The following is a 6,219-nucleotide window of genomic DNA, read 5'->3' on the forward strand; positions in this document are numbered from 1 at the left end:
AAGTCAACCTAGAAAAATTAAATTAAATTATTACTGTATTTCAACAGTTCCTAAAATGCTGAGTCAAATTATCCTTTCATCCTTAAGATCTCAGATGAATCATATATGTGTTGATACATAATTACATTTTTCTTTGGTTTTAGGACATGGGATGGTAACAACAGGACCCAGTTCAAGCAGAGAGAATCCTTGTAAACACTGAATCTAGTCAAAGACTTCAAAGGCATGCTTAAGACATAGGGCTACATTCGAGGCTTATGAATAATTCTGAAGGTCAAAAAATTGTACCATGTAGAGATAACAGCATCAGGTCATCAAGATCTATATTAAAACATCAGTTTTTAAATTAAGGGAAGGACAACTTTAAAACCATTTTTTTCTCTAAGAGCTATGAACAGAACTGTGGGATGATTTCTCTGAATAGTTTCAGAAATATTTATGCTTTCACATTTTTTTGATAGATGGGATGACTATACTTGTTTTTTATTATAAAATCAAAGGAGCAAAAAATCCTAAACCATTTACCAAGCAGATCTTCTAATTTATCTCCAGCCTAGCAATCAAACATCTCTGTCTGACAGGGGAAAATAACACATACAAGTAATGACAGCCAGTACAGTATATCCCTAAATTAAAAAGAATTCTGTAAATGGTAAAACTATAACTAATTATAAAGTACCCTCATATCCTAACATTTTTAGAAAGTTTAATTTTGAGAAACGTAGTAGTTCAGAATAGAGTTGGAAGCAATATAACAGCACAGAAACAGTAGAGAGAAATTTACTGCTACTATTTGGATATCATAAGACAATAATATTGATGACCTTAGGCAGAATTCATCAAAATGAGATGATACATATTTTTATCATTTTTTTATTTTTAAATAGTAAAATGTCATAATTTGTTATTTATAAACTTTAAATTTTAATGAAAATCTCTAATAACAGTTTCTGAATTTCTTTTGAGACTACTGACAGTTCATAAATATGTCAAATTTAGCTATTAGGGACATTTCTAACTTTTTACAAGAAACTTCTAGCTTTTTACAAGATGGTAACTTATTATCTTTGCAACTATTTTAAAACAACTGAGGTTGTATGAAAACTCAGTCTCTATTAAGTTTTTTAAGTTAAGTGTTTTTCAGTGATGAAATAGCCTATAGACTTCCACAGAACACCAGTATCTATAGCACCAGGCAGCCAACTTATTTAATATTCAAGTTTATCATAGCTAAAGTAATGACAATTCTATTATTAGGCATTTGCAAACTAAACAATAAATGTTATTGGCTAATAGTTTAGCAAATGTTGAATGAAATGTGTTAACTCTCATTAAATGCTTATAAAATCATATTTTACTAATTAATACACAAATCTTATTTGCAAAAAAAATGATGCTATCAACATCTTCAGTCTGTGTTTAAATAACATGTAAGATTTGAGGTTATTTATTGACCTTGGTGTCTTTAAAGTGATAGACAGACAAGAGAGCAATGGTTCTCCAAGAAAATAGACTGTGAAACTGTTTTATTAAGTCTCTGGATTTCTGTGATGTACACAATCCACTGTTTGTTGATTGCATACATCAGTGCTTTCTGGTTTCATTCTCGTATAATTATGATAAACACCCAATTGAAAAAAAGTTATTTAAACAAGATAATTCTTTTGATCACTGTGAAAATACATTTAGGAGATGATAAGGTATTTTCTTTTTCATTACCATCCAGGGTCAATTTTCATAGTATACTCAAATTTGGGGACTTGGTTCTAAACAACTTTCATTTTGTAATCTGAACAATTGTCTGAAATATTTCACCTCTAGAGGGAAAATACCCAAGATTCCCTTCTTTCCCTTCCCCACTGGCTACTGTTTGCTTTACCTGTCCAATTCTCTGAATGGGGGAATACTACATTGTCACCTGACTCACTGTTTAAATGCCTTGCCCTCATCTAAGTAGCCCAATACAACACCCTTCGGTTTTATCATCCCTGGGGAATCCTAAGGCTGATAGCCTGGTGGTCATGCCAACAGAGGGACTCTGAAGCACAAAGCCATTCCCACTATGGAATTCACATTGGTTCATATGTTTTTGTTATTATTCTATATGTGGTTGGCCTTGAGTCTTCTTCCACATTTAGTGAAGGAAACCTCCCCCCCAATGACTTAAAAATATCGAATATGGAACGTGTTTAGTGACTAGGCTAATTCTGAAGCCCAATGTGTTTACACAAAGAATGGATTATAATAGTATACATTTAAGTATACATTGTGATATATATGAATGTTATAAAATATAGCAAATATAATACAGATTATGACATATTTAGAGTGTATTTATAGATATGCATATGTACGATGCTAGGTGGCAAATAAATTTATTAAGTTTGTGTTACTTCAAAAAAAGGTCCTGTGTGCATTAAAACTGCAAATGGTTTATAGGCAGAGTATACATATTACAATGGGGCAAATTTTTGCCATAAAAGACCATAATAGTGGTTAGCTTTTAATGTTCACGTTGATAGATTCTGAGTGACTCATCCCTAGAAGGTGGGAGATGGAGGGGGCGGGTCAGGACGCCCTCCTATCCCTCTTTGCTGAGCAGCTGGCTTCCCTAGGTAGGGATGAGGGGCGGTTTGCAGAAGCGGCAACTTGGCAGCCCCAGCACATCCATCCTGGGCCTAGGCTGTGGACAGCTCCTCCGTGGAGAAGGAGCTCAGGAATGCGGTTCCTCTTTCCCACCTCCTCTCTCCGTCCCCTGGCTCCGTTTAGCAATCCGAGCTCTGAATGTGAGCTGTGAAGTGATGTCTGACATTCTTGCAGCAGAGCCTGCCGGAAGAAACAGTAGCGGGTGTCTATGCTGAATGGGAGGGCAGGGGAAGATCCGAGGGAGAGATGGGTGGCAGGCAGCTCCGGCAGGCAGGGACCTGGGGCGCGGAGGGGGCTTATCTCTTCCCACGAGATCTCCCTTGATCTCAAGGCCGAGAATAGAACCGCCTATCAATTTAAGCAAATCCTATTTAAACACGTTGCCTTCCTCCACCAGCTAGGGCTGTGGACGTCAGGTACCGCGACTTCATTCGCCATCACCTTAGGTGGATTTCAAAGGCCAGGAACCCACCAACATTTTTCTTTCTTCTTTTTTTACCCCCCATTACAGATTGCTTTTTTTCTAGGACGCTTCCACATGTTTACTTATTCTACCACCACCAACAAGTCATTTGTGTTTCTGGCACATTCTGGTCATTACATAAGAGTAAATACTGTTAACTACAGGAATAGGAATTTGGAATTACTTTCCCTGCTTGCAAATTTAATGCTTTCCTTTCTGCAGGAACCGAGAAAGCTTGAGAAGCTTCTACAAAACGTGCTACACAATTGTCAGAAGAAGCATTGCTGCCATCATTTTACAAAGTAAACATGTAAGAAGTAATTAGCAAAGAAAATACTGCTTATTTAAAGGTAGGGAGATGACATTTTAGTTATATAAACTCGATATATTCTAGACTTTTAACTTTACACCATGTGATTTCCCAAGGACTAACTCTCACTTAGCATTTTCTCAGCACAGGCATCACTCAGACTTTTTCAGTGGTAGGGACTGTGCTGAGTGTACACTTACACCCTTCATGAAAGATCTGATGGGAGGCAGACAGCCAGAGAGAACTTCAAGGATTTGGCAAAGGCAAGGACGTCTCTTAACCTAGCCCAAATTCTCATTTTTGAACATGTAAAATTTCAGTCACTTAAAAAAAAAGCAAATTTAATTATGTGGAGCTCAGTACTTTCTTCACAGTACTGGTACTAGAAATAGTTTAAGAACAAACTGTTCTAGGTTTTATTTTTACTGGATCTGTAGGTAAGACTGCCAAAACTGTCACTTAAAAAATGTTGTTTGCAACCAGATTTTGGAGTCCTCATTTCTGGTTCAGAACTTTGAAAATAGCAGCCAAATGTTTGGATACTTGTTCAGTGATGCAGATAAAAATTCCAGGATGGTCCAAGGCAATCCTATCTCTAAATGGAGAAAAATGATATCAATAATAAAAGGAAGGAGAAAGGCAAGAAGGAGGGTAAAAATTCAACCTAATGAGAAAAGTTACAAACACTATGCTTTGACCTACTTTGGAACTTTCCCTTTCTACCAGATTATATTCTCAAAGACAAAGTTGGCTTCCTCACCAAGTAACATGATTACTCTTTCACGACACCTTAGAATTTCAGGAAGAAAAGACCTCTGGGGTCACCTCGACATCTCCTGGCACTGCAGGCTTGAGTCGAGGCCTCACGGGTCATACCCTGTGATGCATTAAATCAGGTTCCGATGTTAACGTAGCTCCCGTGACTGGGGAGGGAAAGATTTCTTTTACACAGTAAGTCGAAGAGCTCCCATTTCCAAATTATTCAGTCACAGGCTCCATCCAGTTCCACCTTCCTCTTGTCCTTGCCTCCCTCTGCAAACAAAAGGCACAGTACTCTGCACATTTTTTGCTGTTCTCTGGGTTGCTCTGGTTGGGCAAAGATCATCATGCTCTGATTTAGTGTTTTCAAATAAGTGTGCCCTCGGCTGCAGCACTCTATTGAGAGACAACACAGCCCAAGCGGGAGAGTTCAGCATGGCCACTAATAAAACACAAGCGCAGCTTTGTCAGGCCACGAGTGATTGCTTGAACAAGTGCCAACGAAGAAACCAAACATTAGAGCTCAGCGCTTCAGACCCTCAAGACAAAGGGCCAATTGACTTTCCTCATTAGTTTTTGTGCCAAACATGTAAACACAGTTTCCTCTCTATCTTTGATGCTCAAAACATGCCAGCTTGTTAACATCTTGGGTGGTACTGTGGTTTATGAGGCTATAAAGACTATTATGTTGGGTTGGGTATTTTTTTTCTCTTCTTATTGGAAAAGATCGGTTTATCCTATTTAACTTTTTTCTTTAAATGAAAGGAGAGTCTTTGGGGCTCTTTTTTACTTACCACTAGTCCCGTTGATTCATATACAATAATTCAGAAATGTTTAAGAAAGAGAGAAAGAAAGAAAGAGAGAGAGAGAGAGAAAGAAAGAAAGAAAGAAAGAAAGAAAGAAAGAAAGAAAGAAAGAAAGGAAGAAAAGAAAGAAAGGAAAAGAAAGGGAAAGAAAGACAAACCCCAGAGAGACATGATTCTTATTAAAGCTTGCTGAATGTGTAGGGTGAGAAGTCTGTTATGAATGTTTCAAAAGTAAAACCCATACATATATCATTGCGAGAATAAGAATAAGTAATCTAGAGGACTGAGCAAGGAGAAATAAAAATGGTTGTCAAGTCAAGTCAGAGCTCCCTCCTGGGGTGACTGATACTCACCTCCTCACCACGCCCTCTTTCAGTGAATGTCCTAACGGTGTCTCGGAGGTCTCATTCTGTTATTTCAGCTGCGACTCTTACTTCTCCTCTCTTCCTGTTGTCTTTGTATTTTGGTTGTTCTCTTACACCTGCGCTCACTCAAACTTCATACCCCTCTTCCTTTCACGCATGACTTCTCAGGCCAGAGGAAGCAGGGGTCTACACATGTGTTGTCATCTGTGTGGTTATACAGAAAACCCTTTTCCATTAACTGTGTCTCCGTAACTAGGTTAAGACGAGAAAGAGAATTGGCTTAGGCGTCCGATAGTCATTATTGTGAATTTTGGCTCCATGAGTTAGCTGTCTTAACTTCTTTAATGTGAAATCACTTTTTGCCTATTAAATTGGCCAACGTTGAAACATGATAGCACAATATAGCACCCAGGTAATGTAAATTGTTTCAGTTTCTGTGGGTGGCCCTTTATAGTATCTATCAATATTAAGAATGCATATATCTTTTGTTTCAGCAATTCTGTTTCTAGGAATTTATTATACAGACATACACTTATGTTTAGAGGCTGTTTTAAAAATACCACATGTACAGCATTCCCTGGTGGTCCAGTGGTTAGGACTCTGCTCTTTCACTGCTGAGGGCCCAGGTTCAATCCCTGGCTGGGGAACTAAGATCCTGCAAGCTGCTAGGTGTGGCAAAAAAAAAAAAAAAATACCTTATATATCCTTGTTTTTAATAACAAAATGTTGGGAGGGAGGGACCCTAAATGACCATCACTATAAACTGGTGAGATAAATCACACTATTTCCATGCTAAGGAAAACTATATGTCTGTTAAAAGTAATGCTGCTACTCAGTATGTATTAAAATAGAATTATCCCACTTTATATG

The 6,219-nt window shown here is 37.8% G+C and overlaps 1 non-coding gene across 1 annotated transcript; it reads left to right on the plus strand.

Moving 5' to 3' along the window:
• Positions 1–5,923: 5,923 nt before the first annotated feature.
• Positions 5,924–5,996, plus strand: TRNAE-UUC (transfer RNA glutamic acid (anticodon UUC)). The gene has a single exon. It is a non-coding gene; the product is annotated as a tRNA-Glu (tRNA).
• The last annotated feature ends 223 nt before the right edge of the window (positions 5,997–6,219 follow it).

This window comes from Hippopotamus amphibius, chromosome 5 (genome assembly GCF_030028045.1).
Source record: "Hippopotamus amphibius kiboko isolate mHipAmp2 chromosome 5, mHipAmp2.hap2, whole genome shotgun sequence".
NCBI classification, from domain to species: Eukaryota; Metazoa; Chordata; class Mammalia; order Artiodactyla; family Hippopotamidae; genus Hippopotamus; species Hippopotamus amphibius.